The sequence below is a fragment of the Symphodus melops genome (genome assembly GCF_947650265.1).
Source record: "Symphodus melops genome assembly, chromosome: 6".
NCBI classification, from domain to species: domain Eukaryota; kingdom Metazoa; phylum Chordata; class Actinopteri; order Labriformes; family Labridae; genus Symphodus; species Symphodus melops.
In genome coordinates this window covers 13,873,006-13,894,580 of record NC_136696.1, presented here as the reverse complement: position 1 = coordinate 13,894,580, position 21,575 = coordinate 13,873,006, and the positions used below count along the sequence as shown (strand labels likewise).

The window sequence follows — 21,575 nt, the reverse complement described above, 5'->3', positions numbered from 1 at the left end:
GGGGGAGTCAGCTGTTTGAAGGAGTGGTGAGTCCTGCATGAGATGTTGATGGATGTAGACGAAACATCTGCAAGGATTTCGTCATTTGGAACCTGTCTGGTCTGTGGCCTTCAGAATCAATTTTATTTCTCATCTTCATACTCTTAAGTTGTGAATGTAGAGCGACACTTTTTCCCAACAGCTTCACAGTTGTACCCTGGTGACCAAGAGGGTTGAAGTGTGGACTGTGGACTTTGAAATGTAACACCTTCAGTAGCTGCAGGGGACTCTTTGTTGTAGTTCTCTCCTAAAAATACAAAATGTGAAATAATGGCAAACATAGAAACAACACTGAATAAAAAAAAAAAAAGTAATACTCTATTTTTGGTGCGTTAATGAAAATAAGAGTTTAAACCCAAATTGAGATTCTAATAACATCATTTATTTCCATCTCACTGACTCTACTGCTGTTTTTTTTTTGCCCGTCTTGACCCTTGTAACTGGTCTGCAGGGCTTTGGACAGAGGGCGGTAATGTTGCATGCAGTTGAATTAAAGGGGTTTGCTTTTAATTGCGACCCACAGATGGCCTCATACATCTTGAGATCATTTAAAGGGGTGGCGGGCTGAGTAATGTGTGTGTGAGACTGCGCTGTGTTTTATAAGAGAGCCCCCATTACACAGACTGCTCTATAAAGACACAGTCAGCGGAGGAGAGGTGTGGTCAAAGGCAACGCTGTGTAATTGCAGTGTGACACCCTCCTTTTTAAACTCTGTCACCCCATCGCTGGTTTTGTTTGCATGTGCTGTAGGTTGATGAAGTAGAAGTCATTTTAGTAAATTTGCATCCTCATAGAGGAAGGAGATTTTCAGAAAATGATTGAAAAGAAAAAAAGGATGTAGATGAAATGGAAAAAAACAAGATGCTAATGGAGAACATATAAAGACGCTGCAAGAAAACCAGGGGAGGAGGAGTTTGAGCATGGGGAATCAAAATTAAATGAATAGAAAGAAGACCTGGAGAAAAAGATGAGGCCAGGGATGGAGGGATATGGAGATTATTAAGGAGAAATGAAATAAGGGATAGGTCCAGAAGTGTGTGTTTGTGGTGGAATCCCAGCTGTTATAGGCCTTCAAACAGCTTACATCTACCGTTAAACTCACACATTCACTGATTGCTTTGTTTCCTTTCCCCAATATCTATACCCCTGTTTTTACCCTCAGTTTCCCTTTTTATAAGCGTTTTTTTTTTTTCCTTTTAACCCCATCCTGGCTTCAGCATTTTTGATTCATTTTATTCCTCTCCAAATTTTTCTCCTTCCTCCCACCTCCTTCTTAGGATAGATATGGAAGAGTGTGTAGGAATGATGGTGAGGAAAGGGTAAAGGAAAGAGAAAAGAGGCATGGGAAGCAGGCGGTCAGCCCTTTCATGTGCACGTATCCTCTGGTCTGCATAGTCCAGATTACATTCCCTCTCCCTGGTTAGACAGCTTTTTCCAATTTCTCCCTACCGAGGGAAGACAGGTTGAGAAGAAGCAGCTGGTTAAATGCATTAACTACATTTTGAGCCTCCTCAATATGTCTGCTTTCCCTAATCCCTCTCTGTTGACATGGCAGGACGAGCGAGTGTGGAGCTGGTTGATAGGGAGTTTCTCCTGCCGCCCCTGAAGACACTTGCCCTCCCAAGTTCCCCTCATCATGTGCGCCTCTTCTCTTTCTTAAGATTTAAACAGCTCTTGCACACAACATTTAGACCAACAAATTGGACATGTGTTTTCAGCTGCAGCTTTGACTCTAAAGGCTTGAGCACTTCACTTTCAGAAAAGGAGAAAAAGTGGATTGGAGTTGAAGAAGAGGAGAGGGGAAGTCAGCTCCCGGCTAGACACACTCAGGCCAAGAGGAGCGTAGAGGACGAGGTGGATTGAGTGGCTGCAGCTTGGATAGAGACATGTAGAGGTTGGATAAGCATGTGCATGAACCACCTTATAGACTTAGGTGTTGGGGGATGGAGAGCATTGTTGTAGGGGTGGATACAGGGGAGATCTGGAGGGATAGAGGGGGATCTGCGCAGGAAGAGGAGGACTGGGTGAGAGAAGAGTGATTATGGTGGGTCTGGGCTGCCAGGCCTGATAAATGACTAATCAGGAGAACAGGGCCTTAGGTCCCTCACAGGACTACTACTACCACAGGCTTATCACATGCACTGACTGCAGAAGTGCACACATACACACACACACACACACACACACGCATGCCTCTTGCTCACATGCAGCCGTACACACTTGGACACAAAAGGAGAGAGTTAGAGCAAAGAGAGGGATGGATTGAATCCTTAGCTGCCTCTCTTCGAGCAGCCCTCTGCTTGGAGCGCTGTTATAGATCCACCTCTGCCTCCCCCTCATGCCTGTCTCACCTCTCTGACTCCTTGCTCCAGGTCTAATAGTCTGCCAAGACTGGGACAAAGAGCAGGTCACACAGCCATCAAAATGCTGTTTCTTACCTGATGGTATATCCAGTGTTAACTTTTGAAATCCAGGGACTTTGTTTAAAGGTGTATGCAGTTATAGGCTGATGTTCTACACAGGCAACCAGGATAGATAAAAAAAAAACTATTAGTCTGGTTAGTTAAATCCAAACTGGATGCATTCCAAGCTAATGATCAGGAAGGGAGTAGAAAAGGGCGGGAGAGAGAATTGTGGAGAGGAGGGAGGAGTAGGAGGATATGGGTATATGGACGTCTTTGTTTGCCACGCTCCATTGACTCTGCCTCCATACCTCAGCAGCCATGTGATCCCATTGTGATGCTGCTAATAGTGACACCAGAGGGGTCGAGAGCAAGTGCGAGGGCAAGACGTTCGCTAGGGGCTGGGGGAAGAGGGACGGCGGAGGGCAGATTGCAAGAGGTGTAAGGGGAGGGGGGGGGGGATGGGAAGAAGGAACAAGCGAAGAGGGGATGGTTGGAAGGGTAAAGGAGAGGAGGCATGGAGAAGGAGAGACGGATGGGACTGTGGTCTCTGTGGAGTTGTGTGAAAGGACAGCCAAGTTGGTTCCTCTATCCCCTTGTACCTTTATGTACCCCCATGTCCCTTTATGTCCAGCCACGTCCCAGGATGCTAGGTCATTTGCACAGACAGATAACCTCTGTACTTCCTATACTGGCAATGGTGGGGGCGGGTTTTCTCGTGTGGCCGTTGTTGCACTGGTTATTTGACTCTGTGTGTGTGTGTGTGTGTGTGTGTGTGTGTGTGTGTGTGTGTGTGTGTGTGTGTGTGTGTGTGTGTGTGTGTGTGTGTGTGTGTGTGTGTGTGTGTGTGTGTGTGTGTGTGTGTGTGTGTGTGTGTGTGTGTGTGTGTGTGTGTGTGTGTGTGTGTGTGTGTGTGTGTGTGTTAAAAGTTAGGCAATAACCTACACAGGCAAGGTTTGTCTGACTCTTTTGGGCTGAAGGTCACATATATCAGTTCTTATCCCAATGCATTTGGTGCATTTTACACGTGTCTCTTGTATGATTTAGTTGGATTTTTATTACAATAATGAAATCTAACCCAGGTCTAAATTCCTTAATAATTCTAAAATATGTCTTAAGATACATCTTTTTGTTGTTAACTGCTCATCCACCACACATTCTCTTTGCTCTGTTCTCTTCAGTAGATAAAGATGAAATCCTACTGGTCTAATTCATATATCACAACCAATATGTATCCTTGCCGCTCCTGGGGCAGCAGTCATAACATGGGAAGTGTTGGTTAAGCCTTCCCTGCTCTCTTACTGTCACTCCTGGCTAACTCTAAGCCGTGTTGAAGCCTTGTGATGCATACTTCTCTCTGACTCACTGTCTCCACCAATCACAAACAGCAGCCCCATGATGCCCTGTGATGTGGTTCCCACAGATGCCCGTGTCCGTGGCGATAAGGCCTCACAGATGAGCAATCTGATTGGATTAGCAGGCCCTTTGAACAAGGTCTGACTGGCTGTTTGCCGGCGGGATGCAAATGAGCTCCTTAAGAGCAAGGCAGGGACTAGACCTTTATTGGGCATGGCAGTTAGGACGGTGGCAAGGAGGGAGGAAGGAGGGGGATAGAGAGTGGCCTCTGAAAGCTGAATAGTGGGAAGTGAAGAGGTAAAAGTACATCACTGGCAGACAATTCTTCTCTCCCTGTCTCGCTTTCTGTGCTCTCTCTCAGTTTTGCTTAACGTCTTTGTGGTGCCACTGCCCTGGCTGGCCGGACTTCTAGCAGACTGGCTGGGCTCATTTGTGTCGGTGTGTCGGAGCCATTTGCCTCTGTGCTTCAGCTCACCTGACAGCCACTTAACCTCTAGGCCTGGCACCATCCACAGTTAAGATTCTTGACTTGACAGACTGGAGCTGAGCATAACTGTAACACCTTTGTTAGCCAAGACACAATCAGGTAACTATGCAAGACCTAGGGCTTCACGATTTTGGTCAAATCAGTTAATATTTTACATTAACACTGAGATCATGATCACTAGTATTTATTCATTTTAGGCCAAAACGTTTTTGTTTTACATAGCTTGCTTCTCCCATATTTCTCTGGCTGTACCTGGACAAAAAATGTTAAATAAACTAGGTGGAGGCTGGTCTGTTTGAATAGAACTTACATTTTTTTAAACTTTGAATTGCTGGATTTAAAGCCTGGCATAAAAGGACTATACAAGAATATTATACTACAATGTTTGGGGATTACTCTCCAGTATGGGCTTGGAGGAATCTTTTACTATTTTATATGAACACACAATCACACTCTCATGTGCACTCACCCATGGTATATGACCTCATACTGCCAACAGAGGAAGAAAGTCAGGTTGATGCTTTAAGTCATGCTAGATAAATCCTGCTTTTGCTCCACAGAGACAAGGTTGTTTTGGGTGTAGAGGGGTGGAGGGCTGACTGGATGGAGTGGTGCCCATACAGTTTTAAGAGCAGGTCCCACTGTCGAAGGCTTTAAGCAGCATGCTGCACCCCCCATCTCCCCTGGGGGGTTTTATCTGCCCATTTCCTTCTCTTGTGCTCGGCCCTCGGGACGCCTTAATGGCGCCATGTTCTCTGTCAGTCAGATATTTAAATGGAAACCGACCATGAAAGTATGGCTGCTCAGGGCTGGCTTGCTGTGCCACGTCCTTGCTCTCAGCAGCCAGAGTCAAAGGCAGAGTCCCAAACCCCGACTCTGAGCTCCAGACAAGCCAGGGGAGGGGGAGTCAGTCTCAATCTGCAAGTTTAATATCCCCCATCAGGTTTTAAACCTGTTTACCTTGCAGATTTGATCAAGGATACTGATGCAAATGGAGTCAAAGGCTCCTTGCACAGGAAACCTTCTGTCCAGGGGTTCATTGATTCATGTTAAATTGGTTCTAGCATTATTCGTAATCACTCATGTGACTCAATTAATAATGTCCTAAATAAAAAAGAAAATTGGAACCACTTTAGCGGCTTGCACATTTACCAAATCACTGTCGGGCTTGTTGTGTGTTTTTGAGCCGTTGTAACGCCACTGTTGTCTTTCTCTACAGTTATGATAATCACTTTGACAATTGACAGCTGCAGGTGGCCTCACCAACCCCCAGCAGACAACCTAATTTAACCCAGTAATAAATCTCTGTGCCCAGTTGGCCATTTTAGCTGTTTGGCACAGGGCACTGTAAATTCACCCTAATTAGATCATCCCTGTACTCCTCCCATTCTCCCCATCTTCTCCCTCTCTTCTACCTCTCCTCCTCTCCCTTGTTTCCTCCCCTGCTCATTGGTACATATGCTCATACACCTGGCCTGCATCGTTACCTGTTTACAAATGACCAGGCTGGTTCTGCTGGCTTCAGCATCCACTTCACCACACAGTACTGAATCTCTCTCTTCCTCCGTCTCTCTCTCTCTAACCTCCCCTGTGTCATAATTAGACCTCAGAGCTCATGTTTGCTTAATATAATAATCCAGTACACCTGCATTTCTCTCTCTATAGTGCCTCGGTATATGAGCCTGCCCCATCTACACTCTCTCTCCCCACCCCTGACCTCATGTAGATAGAGTTTGGAATTGATGTTACCAGAAACTGTTAGCAAGTGTACATATTTTGCTATCAGATTTTCTCCACTCCAACTTAACGCCAAGAAAAAGACCAACAACACTTCCCTGCTCCTGAAGGTGTGAGTCTTGAGCATGTCTATGCGTGTAAATGTGTGTGTGTGTCAGGGGTGTCAGTGTCAGGGCTAATAGGCTCTAGCAGGGGCGCTGGCCTGAAGATTTATGCCACAAATTAGTCAAATGTGATCAAACAGCAACCCAGTTAATCATGCAGGACCCACATTTGTCCCTGCTTTATCTGCAGGCATAATTATAGACACCCATTCCTGTGACAGGCCAGTGGCAGGCCCCTGTGGAGTGATATTGGGGGGGTCGCCATGCAGCGTTGTCATTGTGATGAATGTCTCAGGGGTGCGGTGAGTGTTTTAAACACGAATATACTTAACACCCCCTTGTGACTTGTGTGAGTGAAAGCATGCCCCCTGAAGAACTGCTCTAACTGTGAGATGAGGACCACCTTCCTCAATGAATATTAGTGTGAATGAGTCAGTTCCCCCTTCCCTTCCTTTTGGCACAATATGAAACACTTCAGCCATTAAGAACAAGTGTCACCATAAATCGAATTCATCATACGACTCCCAATTCATTATGTGTTAAGTGTTGACTGGTTAAATCAAGCTCGATCACTCATCGCCTCCTCTGCGGCCCTGCACCTCTTGGAATGTGGGAATGGGAATCATCCGACAGTATTCTGTTATTCCAGGCCATTACCAAGTGCCAGGCTGGGAAAGAGATCCAGTGATGTGTGCTGCAGTCTGTGATTGGAGTGGATCCTCTCTCTCTCTGCCTCTGACAGCCATTTTAAACACTCGTTTATGCAGCGCTTTTAATATCAATAAGAGAAGCAGGCAGGCAGGCGGACAGGCAGCAGTTTCTTATACACACACACTTACACACACGGAGTGACACACTCGGCCTGGCTGGAAATCAGCAGCCTCCATCTCCCTGGTATGACAGGGTGTGGTAATTATGTCTCTGTGAGAGTGTATGCTGTTTGCTGGGTGAAAAATGATAATGGGGTGATTTTTAAGTGCCATATCTCCCGCACGGGTAATGAAAAGTACTTTTAATCCAGTTCGGAGGAATGGAGGGGTGGAGGAGAGGAGTGGCTGCGGAGAGGAAGCAGAAGGGTCTGTTGTGATGGGAGGAGAGAAGGAGGAGTGGAGGAATAAGAGTGTGCTCTGAGGGTGGAGGGATGCTGATAGAGGAAGCTAAAGGGAAAGAGGGAGATGGGGGAGTTCTGTATGGAGATGAGGGGAGAGGACGAGACGAGTAGCGAGGAAAAGTTCCAAGGCAATGCATTGGCTGAAATGTGTGTGTGTATGTGTGTGTGTATGATAGGGGGGCTTGTGTTGTGCCAGGGGAATGCCTAAGCCTTGGCATGAAGCTTGAGCTCAGCAATTAGAATAATTAAGAGAGACTGACAAGCTTTTAGAGTCTTTCTCTCTTCCCCTCTTGTTCCTATGCCATCTCTCTCTCCCTCTCTCTCTCTCTCTCTCTCTCTCTCTCTCTCTCTCTCTATATATATATATATATATATATATATATATATATATATATATATATATATATTATTTCTTTCTTTTCCCTTTTCATGTGCCAGCTGTAGAGTATGTATGACAACATTTAGTCAGTCGTGTCAGGTTGCAGTTGTAACAAGTTTTGGAGTGTGAGTCAAGAGGGAAAACCTGTGACTGCCTCAACTCACACACCATCCTGAATTTGTGCACAACCCATAACTACATTGACTCAATGCATACATAATATATGCGCTTACTGTGGGAGCTTTTTTTTTTTTTTTTTTTTTTTTTTTTTTGAGATAACTCAAAAGATCACAGTTCACTCATATGACCCCTCTAGTCTGGATTGCCGACAGGGGTTATCACAATCACACCTTCCAATTACAGACTGGGAGATAGGTGTGTTGTTTAGAAGACAGTGTTCTTGAGCGTGAGTGTTCACTGACTACTTCACACCCCATTAGCGCCTTTGCGTGATATGTCACACTTCACTATGTAGAAGTGTGACATAGATCCGTGGTGCATTAACTTGGAAAAAAGTGTGTGCATGAATCAGGTAAGTTTGCTCAGGCGAATAAGTTGCTGTACCAATTCTTACCTGAAAGATCAGTGAAATTCAGGTTTTCTTTTGGGGCCCAAAATATTTAATTTTTTTTCCCAGTCTTCAATCACAAAATCGAGGACAAAATAATGCGATAAACCTCTGTACACTAAACATATAGGTGTTTACATTTTCCAATGTTTCAGGTAACCAACCTGAATCACATACATTTAAGGAAAGAGACAGTGGGAACTGATGTTCTTGTTACCTCAGTAGACAGTAAATTAACATAACATCGATTTTGTACAGCCAAGACTCTTTCACCTGCAATTACTCCAGGATGATGTTTGAAACCAATTTTATTATTCCTGCGACCCAGGCTTGGCTCTGCACCCAGAAAAGGATGGTCACAGTGTTGGTCTATTTAATCTGTATGCAGAACACCATCAAACAAAAAATGAATGTTCCTGTCTCAGCAGATACATTTCTTTCTGTTTGAATCTGCTCAACATTTTATAATAGAGGCCTGATATATGGAGAGTTTATTTGTCTTCATAATTTACAAGATCTCTTGTGGGTGATTCATAGATCAATTACTCAAAGAGCCACCACTGTCCAAACATTTATCCCACTATTTAAGCAGGCCTTTGTGTATAAATCCATCATAAAATCCTAAGTGAAAACTGTATGGGTGTGTGTGAGTGCTTGTGTGTTTGTGTGTGTTTGTGTGTGTATGCATGTGCGTGAGAACAAGTACCTGTGTTGTATGTGCATGCAGCATATGTGATATGTTTTAATTCGTTGTGCACAGACAGAGATGCAAGCAGGCAGGTTAGTTTTTATCAGAGTGTGTTTATCTTAATTCCCCTCAGTCTCTTTCAGTCCTATCATCCATTACCTGTCTGTGGAGGCAGCGTGCTCTCCTGGGTCTCACACACCAACACACACTGTTACCCTGGCTCCTAAAATATGATGATATAACCATATTAGAGTATGCATGGATTGCTCACCGCATGTGACAAACTGCCTGTGTTTTGTGCGCTTTGTTGTCCCGGCTTATGGAGAAGATGATGTTTTGAAAGCGGTCCATTGTGACCTTGGCTGTGTAAACAGGTTTGTAATGTAATCATAGGTGGAGGAGATGAAACCATAAACAGTCTAATAGATTCATGCCATGCTAACATGACACATCTCACACATCACATCACAGCGTACGACAGGCCACACACACACACACACACACACACACACACACACAAATGCGGCACGTTGAGGTCAGATGTGAGTATATGCAAAAGAAAGAGGACGTCAACGTGTAAATATAAGACATCGACACACAGTATGTGCGCTCACACTACATTACCCCCTGTGTGGAGACTGACAGGCTCTTCCGTGGGTGTGACCCTCTCCCCATGCTGTTTGCTTTTAGGGTCACATCCTGCCCTCTAACTCCTGACTCTTGACCCCTGACCTTAGTCCGTCAGCAAGCAGATACCAGCGCTGAGCTGACAGCTCCCAAAGCAAAAGCAAAGAATAAAGGAGGGGAAGAGAGAGTTAAAGCTTTGCCTGTCGACTCCTCATGGATGGGAGGAAATGTTTGTATCGCACGAGTGACAGTTTACCTGCTCGAGTCGGTCGAGAAGTGGCAGAATGAACGCAGTTTGGTCCATTGAAACACTTTTTGCACGCTTTGAAGAAGTGAAAAAAGAACAGGATTAAAGAGGAGGGGGAGGAGCTGAGGAATGGGATTGGGAGGACAAACATAGGTGAACGTGGTTAGTGGAGGTCACACTGTGCCTGAGGAGACAGGTGCCTCCAGATTAGCCTCCACATTAATGGCCTTTACTCACACACTTGCACACACACATGCATACATGCTGCGAGCCAGTCCTAGGGAACCTGAATACCACAGGGACGTGGAACTAGTGAGAACACCGCCCTGACTCTCATATCCTATTTATACACCCTTTCCTGTACATTACAATCCTATTTAGCTCGCCCTGCTTCCTACACAATCCTATTTATGGACTAACCCGCACCCCGCTGCTACCACTCACCCCCCCTTCCACTCTCCAAATCCTATTTGTGAGCCCCCTCCTCCTGTATGCAGGTGCTATCTATCCAAAAGCCTGCCTACTGGATGTGTAAGCTGTGATTCAGATGACCGTGTGTTAACCAGTGATTTGTGTGTTTATTTAACACTGAAATTGGAGTGTTCCACCCAGGGATAACATTGTTCTTGGTCTCTTGTGTTTGCAAACATCAATCAGGTGTTCTTGGACTAACTAAGAAGTTTTTCTTTTTCTTGTTCTCTTAAGGCAAAAAACTCTAAATTTGCTTTTCCGACACATTTATGTGCCCTCAGAGTGTCAAAAAAAGTCTGTATAAGGTGAAAGACTGGGGGGGGTGCTTTGGCTTTCCAACATCCTCTGCTTTCTGATGTAACACATTGCACACCCCTCTCTCTGCATTTATAAAATCATGTCTGTGTCTTCTGTCTTGTCCTATCTCCACCTGTCCCAGTGACAGGCCTCTTATCCTCCATTAGTGCATTTAAACAGGACAAAGTGCCGTCCACATCATGGGCCTGTCTCCACCTGACTCCCCGTCCTGTCACTCAGCCGGCGTAATGAAAGCATGTTCATTCTGTTTGAAGGTGGGAGATGAAAAGAGAACAGTAGTCAGGGACCTGGTTGGCCTGACAGACCAGATTAGGGTAACCCATCCTGAAGAAAAGAGGTACGGGGCAGGAGAGAGGAGGGTGAGGACGCTAACTGGATTAGATGAGGGGAGTGAAGGGAAGGTAGAGCAAGGGTCTGTGCTTGTCTTTATTACAGAATGCAAGTGGTGGAAAACTTGTGTGCCAGAGAAAGGTATTGGTTGACTTTCCGGTTGCATTCTAGTTCGAGTACAAAGACTTGTTTTCACAGAGGAAGACGTTACGCAACCAACAAGAACCTTATCCTTAAAAAAGAGAGGGAGACGGACAGAGCACAAGGTTATACAACTCTGTGCTGTATCTCCCAGATGTTTGGACACCAGTCACATGACTTGGACTTTTCACTTGCTGTATGCAGGGGCGGTTCCAGGGGGGAGCAGGGTAGCCTGGGCACTACTGCTTAAGAAAAAAAAAAATCTCTACTTCCAGATCTGATCAAATCTGGAAATAGATCTGATCCAAAGTAAACAATACGTACACAGAATTCAGTAAAATAAAAATGGAGTTTGTGAAACAATAAAAGTGATTACTTTGTTAAGACGGCATTTCCTTTGATGAAGATTGCTAATAACTGATTTAGGACTAAATGGACTTTTGAATTGACTTGGGACTTGCCTATCATTACCTGGGACTTGGCTCTGGACTTGAGACTTCCTTGTGACTTGCAGAACAATGACTCTGTCCCCCCGTTGGTATCTCCCTTCTTTGACTCGCAGCTGGACTCAAGTATTAATCTGGGGTGAATGGTTTAAACAAGTGATATATGACGTGTCCCACTGGGCATACATTTTTCTTCAAAGCCAACACCGGAGTGAAATAGTGTGACTGAGCTGAATTTATTAATCATTCAATTAACTAAATGTTCCTTCTTGGTTTAGTCCAGATGAATGGACTGTCAGACTTTAATGCAATCTAATTCTCAGCACACCTCCAGAGAGATGCTGAGAACTTAACTGCTCTGCAACTCTGTGATTTCTCTCACCCTGTCGCTGCTTTCACCTGCATTACTCATTCCACAGCGTGACAACGCACCATGACAACACAGTGCGGCAACACTCTACAGCAACAAAGTGTGATGACACACCGTAACAACTCGGTGACAAACAGTGTAACAACACATGGTAACCACACTGTGACAGTACTGTATGAAGACACTGTGACGACACGTTACCAACACAAAATGACAACATACTGTAACAACAGTTTGATTGCACTCTATGACAGCACACTGTAACAACATACTGTACACTTAAAACAAAATAAACAAGTTGTCATGTTTTTTTTTACAGTCTACTCTTTCTTCAGTTTGCTTTTGTCACACATTTGCACCCTAACTATTTCTCTGCATGCTGTTATCAAAGTTCAGATTTTCCCTCATTTTTTGCAGACTATCTTCTCCCTTTGTCTCTCTTTCTTAGCTTTCCTCTTCAGATAGATTCTTCCTCTGTGTCTTTGGGTTCAGCTGCTATAGACGGTCGGAGCAGTCGATCGTATCAGACTATCAGGCCAGTTCAACCATAAATTACCTGCAGCTAACAAAGCGTGCGGCTGTAACCATTACACAGGCAGTCAAAGTCACCCCGGCCCACACGGATGGGTTAAACACTTTCACACACTGAGTGAGAGCAGAACAAAGAGAGTGCAAGGAGATTGTTTGTGTGAATCTGATAGAACGCCCACCGATGTTTCAATATTGGAAAGGTGAAATTTCTAAACACAGAGAATAAAATATGCAAATTAAGTTAGAGAGGCAGGTGATAAATGAATATCAGCTGATAAGGATATGATTGATAAGATGCCTCAGTAACTAAATAACTTACGTACAGTAGTAATACGTTTGTGTGACAACACTGTTGCATAGCCGGCCAGAGATGTCTGTGTGATGTTTTTCTTAGCCATTTTCTTCATATCATTTGTATGAATCCGTCATACATTATGTGCCGATTCAATAATAATGCATCAAAGGTAGTATGCACTCTGACCTCAGCTTATAAAAAAGCTTCAAATACAGTTTGGAAACGAGAAAAAAAAATTGTAAATAAGATGTGCAAATATACTGTAAGTAGAAAAATGCAAACAGAAACATGATGGCCCTTTATGTCGCACACTGCTTAACTGGCTTGTCAAAATGTGTCCGTTAATAAAAGCATCCAGCAGAGTTTCTTTACGTCTGGATTTCTCTTTTCAACCTGTCTACTCCAATCACATGAACAATAACTACTGTATAAGGAAATATCCTACATATTTTTAATTTCAGATATTTTCAAAGCAAACAGTTGACTTGATGTCCTACCCCTCTCAACTACCACTTGGTGTATGTGAAAGAAAAAACTTCTACCATTATTAAGCACAACTACTTTACAGTCATCTGATGGTGTCGTGAATGTATGCACTGTAAACTTATATGGCACTTCACTCGTCCAGCTGGTAGTATTTCAGTGCGCACTGTCCCTTTGTGTTGAACTATTTGTTGTGCTGTTTATTTCCTCTCCAAGCTGTGTGCAGGTCTGTGTTGTTGTCTAATTGAGAGCATGTTCTGTGCTGCAGTTCTGCCCTGGAGGTTATTGTAAGCACACACACACTGTAGCAGGACAAATGAGAATACACCCCACCATCTGCCAAGAGAGACACTCCCTCGCCCTCTCCTTGTCCCTTTACCTTTTGTCGCCCTCTCTTTTACTCTCTTCCTCTCATTTTTATTCCTTTGCTTCATGCTCCAACCTCTTTCTTTTAACTCTTTCATTACTCCCCCTCTTCTTTCCATTTTCTAACATCAACAGTTTAGATGCTCTTTTCTGTCCTTGTAACGCCTTTTATATTCTTCAGTTTTGTCTCTTTATCCAGCTTTCTTCCTCTTAAATATTTTCATCCTGAGTTTATCTATTTTAGGATGTGTGTGTTTATATGTGTAACCACGTTGTATTATGGGAAGTTTAGGCTGTTACAGTGTTATCTTTGTCCAACCGCAGACTTCCAGAATGTTCCGTTTGCACGATCCATAGGGGCTGACACCGAAGGTGACCCCCGGTCGGTAACCTTGGAGACCAACTTTATTAAAATGAATTTGAGTAGAGGGGCCGTCCTGACAGCAGCATAATTACATCGCAGAGCATCAGCACTAATTTATGCAGCCCGCATTCAACCGGTCAGGAGTGCCGAGATGGGGTCAGCTTGGACAACGCGCACACACACACACACACACACCTTTACATGCAATCACACACATACTCACAAGAGTGTATTGAAACACACAAACACATGGATCAGCATACCAATAAAAAAGGTAAATACAGTTCATCTCTTGTTGCTCTCTTGTGTAGCGGTAAATACCTTGTTTGTTTGTCTTTACTGCTTTTACCTTCAGTTTGTGTTAGATTGTATGAATGCATATGTGGACCTGTGTATGTGAGTGTTAGTTCTTTTGCCAGAAAGACAGCGTGTGTTTGTATATTTCATAGAAAGAGAGAGGGGGTCAGAGGAAGAGAAGCAAAAGAAAGTGCAGGAAAGAAAACAAGGGACATGGAAGTCACAACTCCAATCACTCCACTGTAGTCGCTGTGACCAAGGGCACACTAATCTATACCATTAGCAGATCTCTCCAAGTTTCTCATAATGTTACTGCTAGCTGCTCTCCTGTGACATGCTCATGTGTGCGTGTAAGGGAAAGAGAGAGCGAGAGGATGTGTTTGTATGAGAATGTGTGAATGAGACAAGCTGCTTCTCCTGTGTGTGGATAATGGTAGTTGAGCTAGTTGCTCTCTTGTGAAAATGACTCATTCCTGCCAAATTAACATCATTACTTTCAGAGTGAAATGGGCCAATGCTGCCTTTTTATTTAAACCCGAACGTTCCTCTCTCGACCTCCACCATGACTAGGAGGAGGAGGGTTTGGGGTTTGGGGGGTGGGGAGTAGGAGTAAGGAAGTTAGTTTGTGGGGATGGGTAAATGAAGAAGGGCAGATAATTAAAAAAAAAATGTCCCTTCTATTTCAGCCTATAAATACGATAATTTTAAGATTGTTTTAAGATGTGTTTGAAAGCAGGCAAACAGTAAGTGCCTCATTTGAAGAGAAATAATTTAAGATGGATCAAATAAAGTAAAACATTTACATTTGCAACTGAAGCACATTGTCTGTTCATTTGACAATACTTATTTACATTTTTTTTCCCCAAATTGAGCCTGAAAATACGTTTGCATTTCTGCTTAGTTGATCTTCAGGCTCCTTTCTGTAACCTTGCTTTGTTCCATGTTATTCTCTGTAATTGTTGCAGTATTAAACATCAAAATGTCAGATTTCTTTTTGTTTTTCCTGTGTTGTGGGTTTTGGAGGTACTTTTGGAGGCAGCTTACAGTACTTTACAGTAAGTGTGTGGACAGTATTAGCCGTGTGTTAGGTGTCATTCTTCACTTGGAGTCAGCACTGTGATAATGAGTTCATTTGGAAACACACTCTGCAGGCTGCCACACACGTGTGCTTATTTGCACACTCTTTATACATCAGGATCTGACGACCCAACACTATGTGTTTGTGTGTACAGTGTGTGTGTGTTGGGGGGTACTTGCACACCTGAGAATGTGTGTGTGTGAGCGAATGTGAATGTGTGACTATGTCAGGTTGCCGCAGGAGACCAATTAGCTCGTGCATCAGTGAGGAGGTGAGCATACACACACCTGTGTGTGGCCCTATTACACCAGCTCATCACACACTCACATAGCGACACACAGACAGCCTTCTTCTGCTCATAATAGAAACATAGTGACAGTCACAGTACATTGACCATATGGAATAATGACTTGGTTGTGTCAAACTGTCAGACGTGAGTCACCAGCAGGCCCTATTTCAACCAGGTGTTAGCAACATAACCAACCTGTGAATTATAGTTATTTTATTGCTGCTGAATGCTTGTCCTTACCAATATGTACTTTACTTTGGAGCATTTTCTTTGCTTAAAACTGCAAGGCTTCTACGTGAAAGCACTGTGTGTGAAAATCAACAGTAATGCGGTCCAAAGTTAGAGGTAGGGTTCACTGACGCACTCAGGTGAGAGTGAAAAAAGGCGATCACAGCTAATAAAGCAGTCAGGTCTCTTCATGTATAATTCAGATCTTTTATGGTGAGCTCTACACCCATATGGTCATGCTAAAGGAAGACTAAGGCCATTTCCAGCCAGAGAAAGGCCCTTTTAAAAGCTAATCCCTGTGCCGAGTCCTGCTCCTTTTACTGCTTCTCTTTAATGAATAGGTGTCCAATAAGGCCTTTTATTGTCTTAGCATATGTTGCTTTTATTAGGGGAAAATAATTAGGTTGTGCGGATCACTTCGGAAGTCCTCTCGCCAGATAAAAATGAGATAGTTTCACAGTCATTGGGCAAGTCCTTCTGACTCTTCGTCGTTTTCCCCTTGGATGCCTTGCACCCTAGCTCCCTTACCTCCTCTTTTGTTTCCTTCTCTGCTCTCCTTGTTTCTCCTCTCATCTTTATGCCTCCCCTCCTCCTCTTGTCCTTTTCCGTCCCTTCAACTCTCAATTCCTTCCTCTATTGTTCCCAAGAACACAGAAGCATAAAATGTATGCATCAGTGTTGCAACGGACTGCACATTTACACACACACAATCACTCTCTCACACACACATACACACACACACACACACACACACACACACACACACACACACACACACACACACACACACACACACACACACACACACACACACACACACACACACACACACACACACACACACACTCACTTGAACAATCACAGTGTGACAGGAGGCTGCTTATGACTGACATTTAGTTGATCTTATCTGGCGCAAAGAGGTAAAGGGAGGGCCGCAGAGAGAAGCAGCACAGGGGGGGTTACTGCTCTGCTTTGTGTTGCGTTCCTGTCACTCCTACATAGTTTATTCCCCGTCTCATTTCTCTCTCCGTCCACTCATCTTCTACTACATCACTCTGTATGATTGTATAGAAAGAAAGAAAGTCTATGTTTAGGGACTCCAGGGAGAGATATCCATTTACCTGCAAAAGGTTCTACTGTGACTGTGTACTCATGAGACCTCAGCTACTGTAGCCTTGTGTGCCCAGTTCTGTAAGTTATTAAGTTGGGGGGGGGGGGTGCGTGGTTGAAAGACAGAGACATCGAGTGGGTGTATTGAAGAAACAGAAGGAGAAAGAGGGAGGGAGGGAGGGAGGCTTGTCCCTCCATCCTGTCTTTAATGCTACCCAGGGGAGCCCACTGCCCGTAGGTGAGTATTAGCCCTCAGCCAGTAGGCTAATGGACAGTATGAAATAGAGTTTAGACCATACAGATGACCAGAGGGTGACTAATCACAGGAGAGAGCCATGAGGAGGAGATTCTCTGGGGGTCTAAACAAGCTTGCAGTTAGATTACGGGCCTGATCTAACTCACAGAAAGGTTGTAGTGTGTATTCTGTGCTTTTGGAATTGTAACATGAAAATAATTTTATCATGCCAGTAACTGACAAACGCACAGCTAATTATTACTCTGGCATACTCCAGTCAGTGTAGCAGAGGTCACCACAGAGTGTCGGGGATCTTTCTGAATGTGTGCAGAGGTGTTTGAGGTTCTACTCTCCTCTTCTCCTGGATGATTGGTCAATCTATGTGGAGGTACGGCTTGTTCATCTGAGGAGCCCGCATTACCCAGGATTCCCCCGACAGCTGGGCCAGAGGTTAGCATGGCTGAATGTAAAAATAGAGCTACACAAATGTGCGCGCACACTCACACTCCTTTGTTTTGCATTTACACGCAAACTCACAAGTTTGTGATTAAACGACTTAACTTATCAACTGCACACGTACACAAGACTCTTTGATTTCAATGGTTATTTATTAAATGTAAAATATCTTTCACAGATTAAAAATCAGACACCTCCATCAATTGTTAACATCACAGGCTGGAAAAAAACAAACGAATCACAATCCTTTTGGATTCCCAGATATAGATAGTTAGTCTACGAGAACGGGCAGAGGGCTGAGGCAAAAACTGCTGCACTCCTCTTGATGCTTTATCTGTGGCTACAAGCCAGGAAACACTTTCCAAATGTATGCTGTACCTTTTTCATATTGGATACGTGGATAAAAAGGGATTTCTTTATTTACTGTACAGAATGGGAGAAGAAAATACTCTGTACTCTACTTGTTAGTGTTCCTAAATGTGACTCAAATAGGGTTACATATAATTTATGAGAAACTATTTGCCCATGATGAACTTAAAAAACTGTGGATAAAAACATATTCAACGTTTTTTTGTTCCAACCAAAACTCTTTGACCCATGTTATATCCAGAGGGCTTTTATATGGGAAGAGTGGACATATGCTGTAATGATCTGTGGTTCATGCCAGGAGCTGAACTTCTTAAATTGTGTCCCGGGCATTTATATCTTTGCCAACATGTAGCACTGCTGCTGAACTGGAGTGCCATCAGAGGTCAGCTGGTGAATGCTCCCCCTTTCTTTTTCTGCTCTGCCTCAACCCTCGCTGCTGTACAAATGCCAGCCGACAACAAGTGACACAGATGGTGAGCAGAAACACAGAGGGACAGGCAAAGGAAGAGAATCACCCACAAGAGTAAGAAAACAGGAAGGCTCAACACACTGTCCAAGAGAGGATATTGCCTGACAATATTACCAATCCATTTATTTTAAACTTTTATTTTATTGTATTTTTAACCTTTTATTTTTTTCTACTTTTTTTAATTATTCTTTTTTTTTTTCAGCACATGCCATATGAGAATCTGGGGATTATAAAAGTACCTGAAAGAATTGCTAGGTTTTCAGCATGCATAGCTGTTTGTATTTACAGGGTCTGTATGTACAGGGAGGGGCCAAAAACAGACTGCTCTACAGTTCTGGGTTTATTTACATCCAGGCCAGAGGGAGAGGTCAATGTCATAACTACAGATGGTATGGGGTCAAAGGTCACATGCATAGGATCAGAGACAGCTCATACAGTGGAGTACAACTTGGATGATAAAGACACAGAACAGAAACACGGCAAAGCCACATTACTGATAACTCAACAACATCACATCTCCCCCCACGTCCCCTTTTTGCTTTTGAATACGCTCAACAAGTAGTTTTCAACAACTGATTATTGCAAAACTCTATACAATGAAGTTTCTATTGCAAGCCCATGAGGTCTTTGGGTAATGAGTCCATACTGAGATTGGAAGACTTGGATCTGATCCCAGAGCAGTTTCAGAGCCATTTTGGAAGATCCCAGGCTTAGTGCAGGCTCATCGCTGCTTATTACGGGGTGTTTGTGAGTTTTCCTTCAGCATTTGGCTGAGTTTTTAAAACTCATAGAAACTGATATAAAAAGAACAACGTCTGCTCTCACTTGGTGCTGTTTCATTCCTTTGGTTTTGTCGTATTGCTCGGGTGCTGTCATGCTTTTGTTATTGTCTCTATATGTTAGATTTAGGATTGCTAGATGTACTTTACTCTTGCAAGTCCTGATCATGTCTCAAGTCTTAAATTAAGTCTTTTGAGTTTCCAAATGTGGACTGTAGTCGTCACTGACATGGCACATGTGAAAACTTTTTGAAATTATATTTTAAAGTTAAGACCGACTCCCTTAAAAGAAAAGGGCGATATTTTAAATAATTAAACAACAAACAGTAGCATTATGAGTTGAAATCTTGAACCATGTTCTGATGCAGAGAAGGCTTCTGGGGCCCAGAATAACACATTTGATTGGGATCTGTGTGACTGACTTTCTTAATAGGCCAGAAGCACAGCATACACAGATAGACCATATTACAGCAGTCAAACAAGTGCACTTCATTCTCCAAAACCTTTGCAATAACCTGCAACATTGCATTGCTGCATCTTATTACTATATTATTATTGGACATATATCTTGTCAGTACATGTCACATCAAGCTGTTGGGCAAGTCCAAGTCAGATCGGACAGCTCTGGGGAGTACGGAGCAGCTAGAACAGCACAGATTTTTCTCTGACACTACTGTACACAAGATAATGATTCACATTAAGTTGCAGACGATAGAATATACAGAAAAAAATCCATCAGTTTGTAGATAGATACATTTACAGGCAAAATCTACAGTTTCACATGACTTAGAAAATGCTGTTAACTGACATTACTGCCTTTCAAGTTGAAGAGCCAAGTGTTAATATGTGCGTATCCGGGGGGTGCTCATGTGCAGACGCATGCTCTTGTTCAGACATGCACATATGAATACTGTATGTATTTATGTGTACTGTAAGAATATTGGTGTTGGTACACACCTGCTCCTTCCCTTTCTTTCTACATCTTACACCAAGTGCCTCTGATCAGCGAGCATGCTTACACAAACCGATACACCATGCACCATGATGGACGGCCGTGGTGGGTGGTGGAGCATGTTAATGCCTAATCTCATCAGCCTTATCTTCTCCGGAGGTCACAAGGTCAAGTGGTGGGGGGGGGGGGGGGATGAACTAAAAACCAATAAGATAGCACACACAGATGTGTACTGTAATGCTGCTAACTGCATGGAGAGCAACAGAAGTACGGACCTTTCTATGAAAAATCTGAAAATATAGAGAACTTCCTTTCGAAGGAAGCCATATAACTTTGGATGTTAAAAGAGATGTTTGGGCAGTATTTCAACTAGGTGCAGAAGCAGTGTTTGGTACCAGGACACACACACAAAGTGATGTAAAAGTCAGCCAAGTTCAAGGGGGCGTCAGAGGCACTGAAATCTTCAGCACAGTTAAAAGACATTTTGCTTTCAGACGAGCTAAATCAGATGCCCTAAGCGGGGAAGATGAGTTAAACTGAGCGCGTGTGAACCTGAAACTCGGAGACACTGCTTGGCATTTGTCTGCCTTTGATACAGTGACATGTGATGCGGGTGAAGTTATCGCCCTGCTGGCAGGTGAGACAGACAGCGACGCACAGAGAGATGCTGCCCTTTCATCTGATGTTTACCCGCTCTATCGTCACACTGCACTTCAAACACGCTCAATCTGCTGCTGTGACGCTCCCAACCAGGGCTCCTCCTGGCGGAAATGTACTTTTACAGGGCTCTGTGTGAGCATGTGTATGATGAGAAAAAAACTTCTTGGTAACGGGTTTGGGTGTTTTTCTGTCATTGCATTTGCATTTCTGTATTTCATTTGTACTTGCATATAAAAGAATGAGTGCTATAGATGTGAATGGTCTTTGCACTTCATGCGTGCCCGTCTCACAGCTGCTTCAGGAAGCTGTTCAAACAGCTGGCATGTAACGTAGCTCCATTATACATGTTTGTTTGTGTATATGAGATTGTCTCACTGTGTGCCAGGGCTCTGTGCTGAACATTAGTCCTCACTCTTCACAGCAGTGTTCCCCTCCTCCCCCCTCCCCCCATCTCACTCTTGCTGCCTCTCATTGGGAGATAAAGGAGCAAGCCATTTCATGTGGCCTTACAGAAGTCGTCTCCAGCCCCGGAGTTTTCAGGGAAGCTGTCACAGCAGCTTTTAGCTGGAGCTGCAACATGAAAGATCCCTCTTTGAGCAGTTGGGTTATGTGTGTAATTCTCTCTGACGTGTTTATTCTGCTGCAGTTTCAACTTTCATTTTCAAATGTCACAGAAATCTCCCTCCCCCAAGAATATCCCTGCTAATTACAAACTGATGGGCGGGATGTATTAGAGAACTTAGCAGGTTGCGTCTAAATAACTGTGGAGTTGCTTTTACTGTCTCAGCATGTC

General features: G+C 43.7%; 1 protein-coding gene across 1 annotated transcript in view; it reads left to right on the top strand.

The window, feature by feature from the left end:
• The window catches only part of wwox (WW domain containing oxidoreductase), a 123,315-nt gene that overhangs the window by 100,099 nt on the left and 1,641 nt on the right, over positions 1-21,575 (top strand). The window lies entirely within an intron of this gene.